The 17777-nt window shown below is 43.2% G+C and overlaps 1 pseudogene; it reads right to left on the bottom strand.

Moving 5' to 3' along the window:
• Window positions 1-1731: 1731 nt before the first annotated feature.
• LOC113012664 (plasma membrane calcium-transporting ATPase 1-like) lies at window positions 1732-14061 on the bottom strand (annotated as a pseudogene).
• Window positions 14062-17777: the final 3716 nt, after the last annotated feature.

The raw sequence follows: 17777 nt of genomic DNA, 5'->3' as shown, positions 1-17777 counted from the left end.
TTAACTTTATTTGCAACATACTGCTGTGGATGCCATATGTTGTGACACAGGGAATGACACATTTGATTATAGTGGACACCTGTGCCTTTCTCCTGCTGTTCATGAGACATTTACACCAGAAGTGTCAGTAGAAGTATAAGAAAAAAGAGGGAGAACCTCATTTATCGTGAGAATCGTTAACAAATGGGTCACCTGTAATTAACAGATGTTTTTTCTTGCATTTTTATTTAGGCTTTTAACAAGTTAGTGTGAGGATGAAGTCACTTAATGCAGTCAACAGCTGCCTGGTTTATTTTTCTCTTTGAAAGCACATAGTTTGTCCTGACATAATTTAATTAATCTAAAGCACCGTGCCTCTCGCTCTGCTGGTATGAGTCAATGGACTCACCCCACAGTCTTTCTTTCTCTCATGCCTATAATAGTCTTTGAATAAAATGGTATTTATTTAATTAAACTTTGGATCTTTGTGTTAAATCGGATGGACAGCCTACACTGGTCTTCACAATCCACAGCAAAATAATACTGAGACACTGGGTTTTTGTTTTATACAAAGCCTGTTCTTGTTTGTAACAAATAACAAGTGATAGTATCAAAAACATGAATCCAAAAATAAAAGTTCCACTGGTCCAGCCAAACTGGAAATGCTGGCTCTTCGCCTGCTAAGAAGCAGCAGGTAAACCACTGCTTGCACTTGGGGTGAAGCGTAGCAAAACCTCAGTGGTCATGTGATGTGGGTGTTTTAAAGCACACCGAACTGCCTTCCTATAAGCGTAGACTGTAAAAGATGGCGAAAGCTGCCATGAGATCACCCACTGGTTTCTAAAATCTCATCTTGAAGCCTTGAGATGACAATTTCTATTGTTAAATGAAGTTTTTCATCTACCTTTTACCTTTTCTTTTCTTAGAAGTCTTCTTAGAAGTGTTTTGAAAACCACAGCTAACTTAATTTTTCTCACACAGAAGCTATGTCCATGATGTATACTGTCTCTTGTGGCTGTAGTTGGCTATTGTCTCTGGAAGCAGGATTGATTCTGCTTGACAGTGGGCCTCTGGAAATGTGCATTGTTCTTGCTGACATGTCTGTGTCCAAAACCAACTGTGGGGTTTTTTTTTTATTAGTATTTCGAGTACCCCAGTAGACATTGGCAGTTTACCATGTCACACAGTGCTCAAGTCTTTTAAATCAGCTGTGAACTGAACTCCCATAAGATTAAAAGAAACTAAACCTGGCAAAAAAGCTTTTAATTAACAAAGAAAGTTTTATTAGTGGTTTTGTTAAAAACCTCAAAGGATGAAAAATGATACCACAATAGGAACAACTGTGCCTGTAATGGTTACTTGAGGGTGCTTCCTTAAGAAACCATTAGAGGAACTGAGTTTGAACACAGAATCCTGTGATATTATTAAGAGAGCACTTTAATCACGCTTCAGATCTGGATGAACAAAATGAAAATCTTTATTGACGTGCATGTAACGTGTTCAGAACAAAATGGCGCAACACTGTTCATCAACAATTTCAAAACTGGATTCTCTTAGGCTGATCCATTTTTGTATGGCTCAGTAGTATGTATGGCCACCTTATTGCCTGCATGCACACCCAACAAATTTCATTTTGTGGAGGGGCTGTTCCTGCCCCCGTTTTCATGGCTGACAGGGATCTGGCATATGAAGTCTTTGGGACAGTGCATCAAGTTTTGGATGGTGCTCTGAGTTTTGAATGTCTTCCTACTTTCACAGACTGACAGGCTGTCCCTGAAGGCCTTCATCACACATATCTGAGAGAGAGAGAGAGAGACTGTTAACTCAGATAGACCGTCATGCCCCTAGGTCTTACTTTCAACGGTGTAGATTCAGACATTCAATAGAGACATTGCAGTCAATTGTACCATATCAAGTTTTTGTTTCTGTTTTTGTTTTTTTAATGATCTTGAATATTTTCCATAATGATCAATGATGATGCTGCAGGACCATTAGATCTTCACTATATTTGATGCTGTCTAAAAGAAAATTGCCCTGTGAGGACATAAAAGTCACCTTTTCAGTTCTGACTGTGGACCGAAAAAAGCCCAAACTTAAAGGCCCCCATCACTCACCTAAAATCTGAGGCTAAGGTTTGGACCGTATGTAATATTTAAGACATCCTCACTCTGGATAATAATCCCTGTCCAAAAGGCAACTTGCACCAGTGTAGAAACTTAAAGCTTTGTAAAGTATTCTTAATGAGGTTGTTGAGGGAATTATATTTGAAAAACACGATCGCACACAGATTCATCTTGAAGTCTGAAACTACTGTAAACCTGCACCCTGACATGTCTGATGCCGTAGTACCAGAGCATCTTGCCTGTCTTTGGATCGAGGTCTCCGTGGTCAAGCACACTGTCACTATCGTCACCCTTGTAAGCAAACTTCAGCCATTTAGTGGGGACAGTTGAAACCAAAGGACAAAATTACAGCTATCAGACAACAGCAACACATCGTGTACCTCCACACATCCTTAGCTTGAAGGTGTACTGCGACCACCTGAAGGTTTGTTGTCTTTTGATGATCAGCTGTAAAGAGACCCATGTCATTATTCTTATTTTCCTCAATCAAGTATTTTGGTAGGTATTATTTTCTGATCTGCTGTTCACGGTGTTCTTTATGACTTGCCTGGTTGACTAATAAACCACCGGAAAGCGCAACAAAAGCTATATTTTAGTTTCATAATTTCATATCTCACCTGTGCCCACAGGAGGGTCCCAAAGCCCAAGAGGGTGTGGTTTTCTCTTCAACATTTAAGAGGTTACACTGATCATAAGTCATCTGTCATCTTGCCTGTCTTGAAAAAGATAAAGACTGGAGTCATTTGGCCACTGTTTTCCACTTTACATTAATGATATTGCTTATATTGATATATTCTTTAACCCCATTAATGTATTTTAACATTAGATCGATATCAGTGTAAATGGAGAAATTTATAGGCTATATAATTTATGATCATGTAATTTGTTTTCTTTTGTTGGCAAATCCTTTGAATCTACTATCGAACTCATTGCCAGACAGCAGTAATGGCAGAAACGTTGTCTTCTACTGCTTGGAAACTGTTATCCACACAGCCACAGTGCAGTACAAGACAGCCAATAGGCATAAAGTATTTGTATTAATTTGTCATTTAGAATAAACAAGCCGTACAAAATTCAGAGTGGGTAATGAACTTTACTCTGTTAAAATCCACTGCCATTTTTTGTATTTTATTAAATCCACAAGGAGAGAACTTGATAAATACAAACAGTAACACTTGTTTGTGTAATGCGTTACATATGGCAGTGTTTCCCAACCACTGTGCTGCAGCACATACGTGTGCTGTGGAAGATTATCTGGTTCCACCTGATTAGTACTCTTAGCCAGCGGTCCCCAAACCTTTCTTTCTGTTTACATGAAAACTGCACTTTAGTATGTAGCTGGTTAAATGTACAGCAGCTGTGATTTAAATTTCATACAGACAGTAGAGGCGGTTCTTACCTGGGTGATGCAGGCTCCAGTGAAGGCCACAATGACAGCGACCACGTTGACGGTGAGCTGGAACTGCAAGAATTTAGAGATGCTATCGTAGACGTTTCTGGCCCACATAACAGCCTTGACTATGCTGCTGAAATTGTCATCTGTTAGGATGATGTCAGATGCCTCTTTGGCTACATCTGTGCCTGCGATGCCCTGTACACCATCACATGTAGGTTAGCTTATGAACCTGCCATTATTCTCAGAACTTCTGATGTGCTTAAAATGTTGTAACAAAGTATAAATAATTCCTAATATGCATTTACATCTACTGCAGTTACCATAGCAAAGCCAACATCTGCTTTTTGAGGGCAGGACCATCGTTTGTACCGCGACAACCTGCCTCCACTCAAAAACTGTGCTGTCAGTGATTCCTGGATAGACACGCGATACGTGAGGACCACTAGAAGCTCTAAAATGTCTCCTAAAAGGTACAATTTTAACACCTGAATTTCCGGTGGACCTAATGTTTGGGATGCGTTCAATGTAGGGAGAACTACAACAAGGAAGGATGAGTTCAACTTTTGATGTTTGAGTTCAAAGACCTTTTATAGAACACGTCTTACTCATCTAACGATACCTTGACATCAGACCAGAGCAGCAAGGGATTAAACCACCAAACTACTGATTAGTAGATATCCTGATAATCCTGCTTCCACTCATGTCAGACAAATTAGTCACCAATATATTTGAATTGCCTTGTTGCCTTACAGCAAGAAAGTCCAGAGCAAAGCAGAGAGAAAAATGCGGTATTTACTGGTGCTTTTTAGCTCTTATATCTGAACCTGTCTGTGCTCTACTTTACCAGTGGATCCAGGAGGCAGTGATCAGATAAGTTCTGACCTGCTCTGGCAGTTCTCCAAACTAACCCTACAAATGTTCACCAAGGTCTTTGAATGAATGGCTATTTTTACAGCTCACCATAATCTTAGAGGTGTAGGCACAGTTGACCCCGATGCCCCGGACCAGCAGGTCCAGGATGTTGGCAGGGATATGGTCTGGCTCTGGCACTGCTTTGTAGTGTCTGTTTGCAATGAAGGCTTGCACCACTGTCATACGGTTCATAGTTAGTGTGCCCGTCTTATCGGAGCAGATGGTGGTGGCGCTGCCCATCGTCTCACAGGCGTCCAGATGGTGGACCAAGTTGTTGTCCTTCATCATTTTCTGATCTAAGTGAGAGCGGTGTTACCCAAGTCTTAAGATTTTATTTCATTAACCAAAAACATCAGAGCAGAAATTATGGTTGATCTAATTTTGTTTAACGAGCATCAAAATAGTCTTAGTAGTACTATTTTAGTGGGGGTCATAGTTCCAGCTTAGCAGGAACACAATAAATAAAACTGTAAAAAGCACACCCACACACACTCATGCAGTTTTAAAAATACTAAATAGTGAAAACATTCATCTGGGAGCTTTCAAACATTACACTGCCGTGTAAGTTTCATGTGAAATAAAACATTTAGTCTAACAGACTGAAGAGTTCCCGTTGTCAGACTGTAATGCCACATACAAATACACCTTGACTGAATACGCTAGGGAGATGGTGACTGCCAGAGGGAGACCTTCAGGTACAGCCACCACGAGCATCGTCACACCAATGATGAAGAAGTTGACCAGGAACTGCACATAGATGGGCACACAAGCGTAGGACCAGACAACAACCTGGATCCAGAAGGTATCAATCAGGAAGCGAATGATGAGGATGAAGACGGTGAGAGCCGACATGATCAGACCTGAAGGCAGAGAAAGAGTAGGAAATTCGTCTGTGAACCTGACTGAGGGTACAAAAGGTGTTGTGGGTTTGCTGTGATCTGCACTGGACAAGGTTTAAAACAAACTTATACAGAAGCTATAAAATCCTTCTTACTGAGTCCTATACAGTCATATCTTTGCTATTGCAGATACAGTAGGCAAGTCGAATCCGTGTGTTTGATCAGTTAGTTGGTTAGCGGCTAGTCTTTTTGACCAGTGACTGTGTTTTCACGCCAACAGTTAGGAGTTCACCTCCTAAGGGCAAAACATTTTGTCATCTTAAATAAAAAGTTTAAGAGACAAAAAGGATGAGTTGTTTAGAGAGTCCTCATCCTGCTGTGGTTTGTATATCCCAACTGTGCATCCTTGATTACAGCTCCTCCTGGAGCCTCTTTACTCTCCTCGGTCCTCCACATGAATTTCAGGAATTAAGGCAGACTTCAGCATAGCGTATTAGGTTTGAGTTTTCTCATAGGTAGGAGACAAATCAGACAAAATTACTTGTCTTGTTGTCATCACAGTCATGGTTCGACAGTTCTCTAGTTAGTGTTGCTTATGACTCTGCTGTTCCTGTTTATTTTTCTTCTTGGCCATATTAGTCTTTTTTGTGTGCAACCTTTTTATGTCTTACCTTGTTTTTCTGGTTGAATTAATTATTTAGATTTATTCTGTCCACTGCGTCTGTGTTGCTTCCTGAGTTGTTAGAGTAAGAAGCAAACACAAGAACAAGGGAAGACTGGACCGCGCTCACTCTCCCAATTTGTCCCTCATGTGTATCAGATGTAGACTTTGTGGCTGTTTCAGTTCTATAAAATTTTTAGTTTGGGGTTTTTGTGTGTTTTAAATATTCACAAGCATGATGATGTATAGATGTGTGGTCTATTTCTTAGCAGAGAGGTGGGCCCATGCTCTCATATGCTGTTGACATGTCTGACTCTCAGTCTCCATCATTTATCAAACTCTGGTTGTACCTGCTTGGCCGATGTGCACAGCCAGCCTGGTGAGCTTCCCTTGCAGGATAGATTTCTCTTTTCTCTGTACGGGTTTTTTCTTCTCTGGTTCACTCTCAGTTTCGAGTGGTTGCATCTCCACAGCGGGGCCGTCCTTGTTTTCTGCTACAGTCGACAAAAGAAATGTCAATAAGACATTCAGCTTGTTTGTTTTGTTGTTTTTGTTTTTCCGCGGTTCCTCTTATAAAGGCTCTCCCTTAATTTTTTTTTTTATCCTTGTGTGCCTAAATATACACTGATTCTTGACTTTAAAACCCTACCAGGAAGAGAGATAGGTTGTTACTCTCAGACCCTGAGTTTAACAGAAGTGTTCACTATGATGTGTGTTGACTGACTGCAACCTAAAGATTTTTTTAATCACTGTTAAAGTTTAAATAACTGGTGAGTGAGAACAGCTTGGATGTTAAAGTACTGCTCAGGCATTTTAAGCAAACGAGAATTAAATGACTTATGCTGTGCTTAAAAAAAAATGTGTACATATATATTGCATCATAAAAAACACAAAGCTGTTTTTGGAGGGTGGTGTTTTTGGCTGCTGAATTTTTTTGATGTTGTGCTTTTGCTAAACTTTCAAACATGTGTCTGTTTATCTGAACCAATCATGCTTACATGTGCAATCACTCACTTCTAAGGTCTTATGAGCCAGCCAACTGATATCATGGTTATGTTAAGCTGAGCAACTACATAAATGTTATTAATGCATAATAACATAATCTTAATGTTATTATGCATTTTCTGCATTTTCATGAAATGCAGAAAATGCACTGCACAATGCCACTATTCATTCACTCTCACATTCACACACTGGTGGAGGGAAGCTACAGTTGTAGCCACAGCTGCCCTGGGGCAGACTGACAGAAGCGAGGCTGCCATATCGCACCATCGGCCCCTCTGGCCAACACCAGTAGGCGGTAGGGTAAAGTGTCTTGCCCAAGGACACAACGACCAGGACCGACGGATCAGGAGGATTGAACCGGCGACCTTCCAGTTACAGATGCGCTTCCCAACCCCCTGAACCACGGTCGCCCCAACATGAGGTCTTTGTCAAGTTTCTTCTTGACATGATCCAACTCTCCAGTTATGGAACTCTCGTCGACCTTAAGATCATTGCCCTGGCAATACACCAGACAATTACATCCACGCTCTTTGGTTCTGTCCACCAGTGCAAAAGTTTTGGCGCGAGATATGTGAAGACTTATCAAAGTGTCTGAAATGTAACATTCCAACCTCCCCCTTAGTGTGTTTACTGGGCAGCTTAGATAATGTCACTTCAGAAAAGAATATAGCCCATATGATTTTCACTGCCCTATGCATAGCCAAGAAAACAGTCCTCATGAACTGGAAAAATAAAAATAATCTTAATTCTAACCAATATAGAAATTATCTATTAGATTACATTAGTCTTGATACAGCCTCGGCCACCACATCAGATCAATTGCTCTGGACTCCTTTTATCAGCTCCATCACCTAGTGGGGGTGGGGGGTCATAATTTGGTCCCACCTTCACTGTTGTGATTGGTGTGGGGGTAGGGACAGGCTTAGGGCGTCGGGGGGTTCCCCGGAGGCATCTTCCTTGGGGGGCTCAACCCGGGGTAGCGGTCATGTCCGGTTGGGGGCTCTTTTGGCTCTCGGGTGACTGTTTCCTCGCGGCTGCGTGCAGCGGGGCTAGGGGAGGGTCTGTGCTGACGGACGTGGGTTACTGACCTGGTAGCCTGGCTGGCCCTGGGTGGGTCCGGGATGGGCATGAGGTTCTGGGGGCGCTCCGTCTCTGGGCTGGGGCCCGGGCCGGGCCTCGGGGGCTTGGATCCTGGTTGGTGTGTTGCCGGGGTTGTGGGCGGGTGGGTGCATGGGGGCCCGGCCCTGGAGCAGGGTGCCACCGGTGCGTCGAACCACCTGGGGGGCTCTTCAACTGGTGGGGGAGATGGTCACATCTTGCAGGAGCTTTCCTCTCTTCAGGAACTCTCTCTGCAGGAGGGGGAGATACAGGAGAGGTGGAGGAAGATCTCAGCCTGGGCGTTTACTGTCTTATGTAGTCTGGAAGATGAGTGGATGGTGGGGTGGGTGCAGTTTTCTCTGTGGTGGGGTTGGGTGGACTGTCCCGGGCTCTGTGGGGCCGGGAGGCGCTGCTGCACTGGGCCCCGGTCTGGATGGGCCTGGGCCCCCTTTCCCTGGCGGGTCGCGGAGTGTGGGAGTGCCTACTGGGGTCAGCGGGGGAGCTGGCCCCAGGGAGGGGTTACCTGCCCCTCCCTTCCTTCCCTCCCCATCTCCAGCTGCCTCTCTCTTCCCGCTCCACCACAACCACCCACACATGCAGGGCCTTGGAGTAGGGGTATGTCACCAGGGTGCAGAGGAGGCTACCCCCCCTCTCTGTCCCCTTCTGGCTGCCTCTGCCTCAATTTTATCCCACAACTTAGACATTCACATTATTCACACTCTCATTACACATACATATAGGATCTTGGGGGTGGGCACAATCACGGAGTCCAAATTACCATCAGGGTGTACACCTCACCCCTGGCGTCGTTGCCCACCTCTCAATTTTAAATACACTTAGACATTGAGGGCTATCAGGAGGGACTATGCGCTTACCTGCTGCTCCTTGGCAGGTAGCTCCATGCCCTCCTGGGTTTTAATTGCACCTTAGAACACACATGCATCAACACTACAATGAGCGGGTGGAGGGAGGTTTGGAGTCTTCTCCCACCCCCATTCTCTGCGGCCTGCTGGAGCGGGAGGGCTAGGTGGAGTTGGCCGTCCGACTGCGGTCTGGAGTGTGGGGCCTCCCTGCTGCTACGGAGTCGGGGTGGTCTGCCTCTCCCCACCGCAGGGAAAAGGGTAACACCACCTGGGTCTGGGTGCAGTTCCCCCCTCCAGGGGCAAGGGTACCTAGACCCGGTTTGTAGAGTACGCTTGGGGAGTGTGATCGTGTGTACAGCGTCTCTTTATGTCTGTCTCCACGTTGGTTGAGTGTGGAGTGAGTGCATATGAGAGCATGAGGGGGGGAATGGATGTTTGTGTCTGTGTGTGCCTGTATGTCTGTGTCTATATGTCAGGTTGGGTATCAGACGCCACCTCTCTGGGGACACCTCAGGCCCTCCAAGGTTTGGAGGCCTATCTCCACCTACCACCACTTCCCCTGCCTGTGGCGGACTCCCTCAGGTGTCGGTGCGTTGGTGGTTCTTTGTGTCTGGGGGTGGGCGCCCAGGTACACACCGGCTCACTCCTTGGCGGCCGCTTATCGGGGCCTGGAGCCTGGGGCTCGCTCGGGCCCCTTCGGGGGTAGGGTGCCCCCGGCCTCTCGGCCTGGGGCTCGGTCACTCAGGCACAGCTGGCGGCCGGCGGAGCTCACGGGCGCGTCACTGCAACTCCCCCTGGCTTCTGCTCCGCGGCTGCTGAGTGAACCCTCATCTGAGACTCTCCTCAGCTCTTACTGGAACAGTGGCGCGGCTGCCCCTCTGTTGGTCTTCCATGGTTTCTTGTGTTCTGGGGGCCTCTGGATGTCTGGAGTTTTGATCTCCTCCATACCTGCCTCACACCCTGGAGGACGGGGCTGTGGCCCCCCCACACTCCCTAGCAGATCGTTACATGGAGAAACCTTTGGAATACAAGTGCGCTGATCCACACAGGTATGCACACGGGTGTTCACTGCTCGTAGACCCAAATTACACCTTTCTTGGCTGCTACTTCGAAGCACATCTGTCCTGCGTGCTGCACAACAACATTGAATATTTAGTATTTACTGCTGTTTACACTTAGCTAGATTAATGCGATGGTGTTGTGTTTAGTATGTTGCTTTGTTTCTTTTTTTTTTTTTTTGTCTTTTTTGCTTGTTTTCTATTCTTCTCTCAACAGGTGATCCAGGAGATTTTTTTTTCTCCCCCCCTTTCTCACTGTCCCTCTCCCCTTCTGTTTTTCCTTTCCTTCCTCTTTCTTTCTCCCTTTCCTATCTCTCACTCATGTCTGTCCCGTCTGTAACATCTGAAAATAAAATATAATAAATAATAAAAACAAAGATCGACCAAATGGACCAATACGGCAATGCCACGATGATCCATTTGGCAAAGTAAATCCATTGGGTATCCTTGTTGGTCTTCAGACAACAATTCTGATGGCTAAAGAACCAAATGGGACAGGCGGGAAAGAAAAAAAAAAAAAGATCATTGCCCTGAATCAGGACACCGTCAGCAGGGAGGAGGTCACCTGGAATGCCAACACCTAGAGGTAATAACTGTTTCGCCACGTGATTAACTTTTTGTTTGTTTGGGTTTTGGGTTTTTTTCATTGGTGTCTTTGGCTTGTTTTTTGCCTAAAAAGTTAAAAGGTCCCCATTTGGATCCTGGAAGGAGATATAAATCCCTTCAGGGTTGCATCAGGCACTCGCAGTAAATCAAGCATGAGTTACCCAGGTGAAAACCTCTTGTGAATAAGAAAGCAGCCGAAAGTAGTTTTCTTTGCTGTCTTGCACTTTCTTACATGACATTCTGCACCAACCTAGTCTTTATGATAATGTGTAACCTTTTAGCTGTTATTAATTCAAGCATGAGCAGAATCACTCAGATTGGAGAAATTTAATATAAAGAGATAATTAAATTGCTCAACTAGCTAAGAATCAACCTTCGTCTACAGATGGATGTTAAAACTATCTTGCTGGTACAGACTGACATGTGTTCAAGTAAATAACCTGTAAAAGAGATTTTTATTCTTTCATGTCATATTTTCTGATGGGGTTTGGGGAAATCAAAGTTAATATATATTCTTTAAAGTGAAGCATTAAATAAATAACATCTCTGGTATCATTACTGATGGTCTGATAAGAGAGTGTTGGAGTGAGTGACTCGTAGAAATCATGCTTCGACAACACCAGCTGTGTGAAATCAAATTTCTTACCATATTTGACTTGTGTTATATCACCAACCATGATCTCGGACACTTTGATCTGGATCATCTGCCCCCACCCCCCAGATCACTGTGAACTTCTACGCCTATTCAATGCACTTCTGGAGGCCACGGAACTGCTTTTCCTTACTCCACTCATTGAAGGCCGTCACTAGTGCCACAACCATTACAGACAGGAGAATGGCAGCGCCTTCGATCCATTCAGCCTCTGCTTCACCTTCATTCTCCACAACGGTAGCTCAATGCCACAGTCTGCAGGGTGTATGAATGTGAGAGTGAATGAATAGTGGTATTGTAAAGTGCTTTGGGTGCCTTGAAAAGCGCTATATAAATCCAATCCATTATTATTATTATTATTATTATTATTATTATTATTATTATTATTATTATATACACAGGCTGAAAGTTTACTTTGATGAACAGGCACTTCTGAACACCACACACACACACACACACACACACACCATGAGTGCAGTGTCACACGCCTCTTGCTAAGCCTGCTGGAAAAAACTGCTTTGTGCTTTTCTGTTCGAGACTCTGGCTTACAAAAATCTAAACTCCTTCCTTATTTTGAGTAAATTAAATATACTCACTGTGTCTTTCAGCACTGGGTGGATGGTAAAAAGAAAGGCCAAGCGAAATGATGGCTGCCATAACCAGGATAATGAGAGTGATGTCCTGCAGGGCTGCCCACACCAACTCCAAAAAGTTTTTTTGGCTTCTTAGGGGGGATAACATTTGCTCCAAACATCTCCATCCTCCTTTGTAAGTCTTCTGGGTTTCCATCCAAACCTGCAGCAGGAGTTACAAAAACATTACAACTTCTATTCACTTCTATTCTATTTTCTATCCAGGTATGCTTTTACTGCGTTGGCAGCGTGTTTGGGATCAAACATGCAGCCTGTTTTATTCTTGTCACCATGGGGTATGTTAGTATATCTGAATCAAACTTGTGCAATCTGCATACCTGCCCCCATTTCTCTATTGAAGGAAACCCATTTACCTCCTGGTGACGTGTAGATGCATCTATGGCATCAGTTTCACAATCCTAGATAACTGCCTTATTATCGCATTCACAAACCACACTGCCCACTCGCTCAGCAGGGAATAACAATACCGGAGAGGGATTAAAAAGGTCAAAGCCTCCTTTCTATTCTCATTTGGTATTTTAGTATTTCTTCATCTATTTTTTTTTTGTTTTGTTTTATTGTAATTCTAAGCATTCTGTTGTTCGTATTTATTGTTGTTATACTACTCACATGTCCTGATGTGTAAGTTAAGGAGCAAAGTGCCACATATTTCAGCAACATTTAAAATATGATTGGACTGCTGAAGAATGTAACTCGTGGTTTCAAACAGCCTTTAAATACACACAGTATTTGTAAGGACCTAGTCTCTAAGACTGAGACTGTTTTAAGACAGTGACCTCACATTTTTTTAATCCCCATTAAACAATGATTAAATTAGTCATCAGGAACATCCTGAGAAGTAGACTATTATTTAGAATAAAAATATTTTACTTTCACTAGATTTAAAGAAGTGATCAGACAGATCTGTTGCTTTGTGGGGTTGAGAAATACTTTCTGTTGGTATAAAATATAATATTACAATATTAATTTGTCTAATAAAAAATAGCAGCAACATGGCAGCAGCTAAAAACTACGGTTTCATCTGAAAACAAGTGAGTGATGGATCTGAGGCTATGCTCATCTTTTGTATGCAGCCCATAGTGGAAGTAACATACCTCTGTTAGGTGACGACTTTAGCCTGGCACACAGTACTTTACTACACTCCTGTGTAGTAAAGCCCGCACTTATGTTGTGCTGACTCTACAATACAAAAACTTAGCTGAGTTAAAATACAGCCAATGCTAGAATAAAAACTCTTAAAGCACTTCAGAAGGTCTGGAGAACTGTGGCTTAAAACCACCTGAAAAGAGTTAGGGGGGAAAACAGGTGGCTCCTTGGAACCAAAATATTTTTTAAGGAGTGGTGACTCATTTATTTTCAACCAATTTCAATTTCAATTTTATTTCTATAGCACATTTAAGAGTCACAGGTACAACAAAGTGCTTCACAGACGAGCCATATTTGCAGATTTACAACAAAAGAAAACAGTCAACAACAAAGAAATACAGTTATAGGATGGTAATATTATAACAAGCACGAACCGGGAGGAAATTATACTAAGTAGTTTGAAAGGCGAGCTTAAACAAATGGGTTTTTAACCGTGATTTGAAAGATTGAATAGTTTCCGACGCACGGACATCAACTGGCAAGCTGTTCCAAAGTTTTGGTGCAGCAAAAGCAAAGGCACGATCCCCTTTCGTCTTTAGTCGAGACATTGGTTGCATTAGGAGCCCCTGATTAGAGGATCTGAGTGCCCTTGAGGGGATATATAAATTAAGAAGGTCAATCAGATAACTAGGTGCCAGGTTATTTAAAATTTTAAAAGTGTATAAAAGGATTTTAAAAACAATATGGTATTTGACAGGAAGCCAATGGAGGTTAGCTAGAATAGGAGTGATATGATCCTGTCTTCTAGTGCCGCTTAAAAGGCGTGCAGCGGCATTCTGGACTAATTGTAGGCGTTGGATGAGGGACAGTTGCAGGCCTAGGTAAAGAGAATTACAATAGTCCAGCCTAGAGGTTATAAAAGCATGAATGAGCCTTTCAAGGTCCTTGTGTTGTAAGTAAGGCATTGCCTTCGAAATTTGGCGTAGTTGAAAGAAGCTGGTTTTTACTACTGCAGCCACTTGCTTATCTAATTTGAGGGAACTGTCCAGCACTACTCCAAGATTTCTTACAGTAGACGATAGGTGACTGGCATAAGAACCTAAGGTCTCCGATAGCTGTTTCAACGGCATGTGGCTACCAAAGACTATCATTTCTGTTTTATTTTCGTTGAGGGTGAGCGAATTATGCAGTAGCCAGTCTTTGACGTCACACAGGCAGTTAAGCAACGGCAATAGCGGGGATTGGAGATCCAGGTCTAGAGGGAAGTAGATTTGGATATCATCCGCATAGCAGTGGAAAGAGATATTGTGGTTCCTGAAAATTTTTCCCAGGGGTAACAGATAGAGAGAAAACAGTGTTGGACTTAACACAGACCCCTGGGGCACACCACAGCGGAGAGGTGCAGAGGAAGAAGAGTGATTTCCCATAGAGACAGAGAAAGACCTCTCAGTTAGGTATGATTTAAACCACGAGAGTACTTTGCCTTTAAGACCAACTACATGTTCAAGCCTTGAAAGGAGAATATCATGGTCGACCGTATCAAAAGCAGAGGACAAGTCTAAAAGAACTAAAACCACAGGGCGCCCTGTATGAACAGTTACGAGGAGATCATTAAAAACTCTCAGTAAGGCTGTCTCGGTACTGTGGTGGGGTTTAAAACCAGACTGGAATTTTTCATTGATTCCATTTGCCTCTAAGAAAGATTGCAATTGCTTAAGAACAATTTTCTCTAAAACTTTAGCCATAAAAGGGGAGTTTAGATATCGGCCTATAGTTTGAGAGGACATTTGGGTCAAGATTACTTTTCTTAATAATAGGTTGGATAACTGCATGTTTAAACATAGCGGGGACGCTGCCTGATAGCAGTGATGAATTCATTAAAAGTAAAATCCAGAGTCCTATAGTGTTCAGGGCATTTTTAATAATGCGAGAAGGAAGCACATCATGGCGGGAATTAGAATGTTTCGTTTGGGCTATTATTTCCTTAAGGGTCGAAAAGGAGACAGATTCAAACTGTTCTAGTACCGCCAGGGATTCGAACGTTAAGGATGTGTCTTCAATGGGTAGATATGAGGATCTTAATGCTGTGGTCTTATCTGAAAGATAGTTTAGGAATTTTTTGCATAAAGCTTGGGAGGTCTCGGTCTGGGTGGAGAGTGGATTTATTAACGAGTTAAAAATGCTAAAAAGGACCTGTGGCTTATGGCTATTAATCGCGATGATCTCTGACAGGAAGGAGGCTTTTGCAGTTTTAACAGCCTTCTGATATTTCTTCAGACAATTACGGAGAATGTCAAAGGAGATCTGAAGTTTGTCTTTCTTCCATCTCCTCTCCGCTTGGCGGCATTCACGTCTGAGGGTACGGGTATGATCATTCATCCATGGTTGGCGGGACGGTTTGGGGCGTTTGATCTTTAGGGGAGCTACAGTGTCTAAAATAGAAGTACAGGTGGCGATAAAGGAGTTAGCGAGATCGTTAACCGATGTAGCTGTATCCCAGTTAGCTTCGCAGAAGGCAGAGTCAGTCAGAGCCATAGAAAACTGAATAATAGTCTCCGAATTAATCATGCGTAGGTTTTGCACAGGACCCTCACGTTTCAGCTCCAAATTGCACACATTGACATTAAACAAAACCGGGAAATGGTCCGAAATCCCAGGATTGTAAATGTCTGTGATGCAGATGTCCAGACCGTAGGATAGTACCAGGTCAAGCGTGTGGCCTTTAATGTGGGTTGGTTTGCTGACCCACTGGGTAAGGTTAAAAGCGTCTATGAGGGCTAGAAAGTCCTTGACCAGTGGGTCCGACTCGCAACAAACATGAATATTAAAATCGCCAGTAATGAGAGTATAATCATAGTTAACCAAAAGGTTTCCTAGAAAATCAGCAAACTCGTGGATAAAATCCTTATTGACTTTTGGTGGGCGATATACCACCGCACAGAGGATCGGGGAGGGGCAGATCAGCTCAAGTAACTGCACCTCAAAGCTAGAGAATATGGCAAGGGGAAGCTGTCGCACACGAAATTTGTTTTTAAAAGCCGTGACTAGCCCTCCCCCCCTGCCCGAGGTCCTAGGAGTGCTGACGAAGGTGCATTCTGGTGGGAGAAATTCCGATAGGGGGACAGACTCACCGGGCCGGATCCAGGTTTCTGTCAGGAATAAGAAGTCCCGCTCGGAGGAACGGAAAAAATCATTCAAGATAAAAGATTTGTTCGCCAACGATCTGGTGTTCAGCACAGCCATCTGAATCGTAGTCATCTCATCGTTATTCGGAGCACGCCTCAGCGGACGTAGGTTGCTGTGGTTCACGCCACCACCACGAGCCCGTATCCAGCTTCTAGTGGGGTGGTGGACGACTGGTAGCTCCGGGTTAGCGAGTTGTCCGACTTGGCAGGTCCATCGATGACGGAGTAGTCTGATGGTGTGCTGGTCGTGAGAAGAGAATAAGGGTTGAAGGATATCCGAAATGGTGTGGTAGTTGGTTACACCATGTAGTTTCAAATAGGTTTTGATGCGAGTCCGGATGCCGCTCCGTTTTCCCCGTCGTCTGGGCCGTTTCTTGGCGGGGGGGAAAAAAGGCAAGCAGTGTATGCATGTAGTCGTGTCTTTGGGAGACGGGATGTCGTTTCCCAGCTTCCAATACAGGTATGCTGGTTGATGTTTCAAAGGTCGGAGATCCAGCAGCGTTTGACGATCATAAACAATTAGTGTGGTTCCATCCCGGAAGCATACAAAAAATAGAATAGCTAACAACAGAAAAAGCTCGGAGGAGCGAAGACGGCTTGCCGTACACACTGGTGCCATTTTCCTCCACATATAACCAAATCATGGTCTTTTTCAAAGCCTTTGCCAATATAGCTTTTATACTTATAACTTGTATGTATTAAAGTACATCACCAAAGACAAACTCAGAAATTAAATGTTATGAGTTCGTTTACATTTTAGGACTAATTTGGTTAACATCAGTTGCCAGTGGTAGTTTGTTTAGCTAGCTAGACAGCCTTCAAAAGTCGCTATTGGGTTGTTTTAACTGCACATTTACACTTAAGTCATTTATATTAAACCTATACTTCTGTGTGACAGCTATGTTCTCACTCACCTTAAAATGAATATAATTGCTGTAAACTGAAATAATATGATTATTTCTCTGCCTCGCCAAAAAAAAACTGCATTTACAAACTATGGCAGCAACTGATAAAAGCGAAATGAGAAGCCGTTAGGGTCAATAGATGTGTTTCGGACACAAATTGTCCTTTTTTTCATTTCTTAAAGAAAGGCATTTTTATTTAAAAAAAAAAAAAGTCTTAATAAAGTCAGCAAACATAAAATCCCTCATGACACCTTTTTACGCCTGGGAGCTTTAAGGGTCTCGAAAAATGCCATAAAATTTGAACATGCATACTACACTCTTTGTGGTCATTGAACGCTGCTTTTCCTGCCTTTCGAAGAAAACTACCATGGGTAAAAACTGTAATTTTATTACATTTATTTGGTTTATATGATGTCATTTTTGTAAAATGCTCTTCAGAATCTTCCCTAATTTGACTGGACCTCTGCAGTTATTGAGCAACTAAAGATCTCTAGACTAGAACTATGTGTTGAATGACCCTTTTTTATTTAGTGATGTATACCCAGGTGATATAGGTGAGCATTTCACTCTCCTATGGTGTGGACATCATTTAACTGCAACATAAAATATTTATTTGCAGTTGTCGTAGTGCAATATGTTGCACAGCTCTTGCCTTCTTTCCCTCTGTGAACTTTTGTGTCTGTTAGACGTGCAGCAGCTGGTACAGTGTTAGACTGATGAAAGAAGGGTGACAGCAGGATGGAGGGATGGGAGATG

This window comes from Astatotilapia calliptera, chromosome 19 (genome assembly GCF_900246225.1).
Source record: "Astatotilapia calliptera chromosome 19, fAstCal1.2, whole genome shotgun sequence".
NCBI classification, from domain to species: domain Eukaryota; kingdom Metazoa; phylum Chordata; class Actinopteri; order Cichliformes; family Cichlidae; genus Astatotilapia; species Astatotilapia calliptera.
This window is presented reverse-complemented; position numbering and strand designations above follow the sequence as displayed.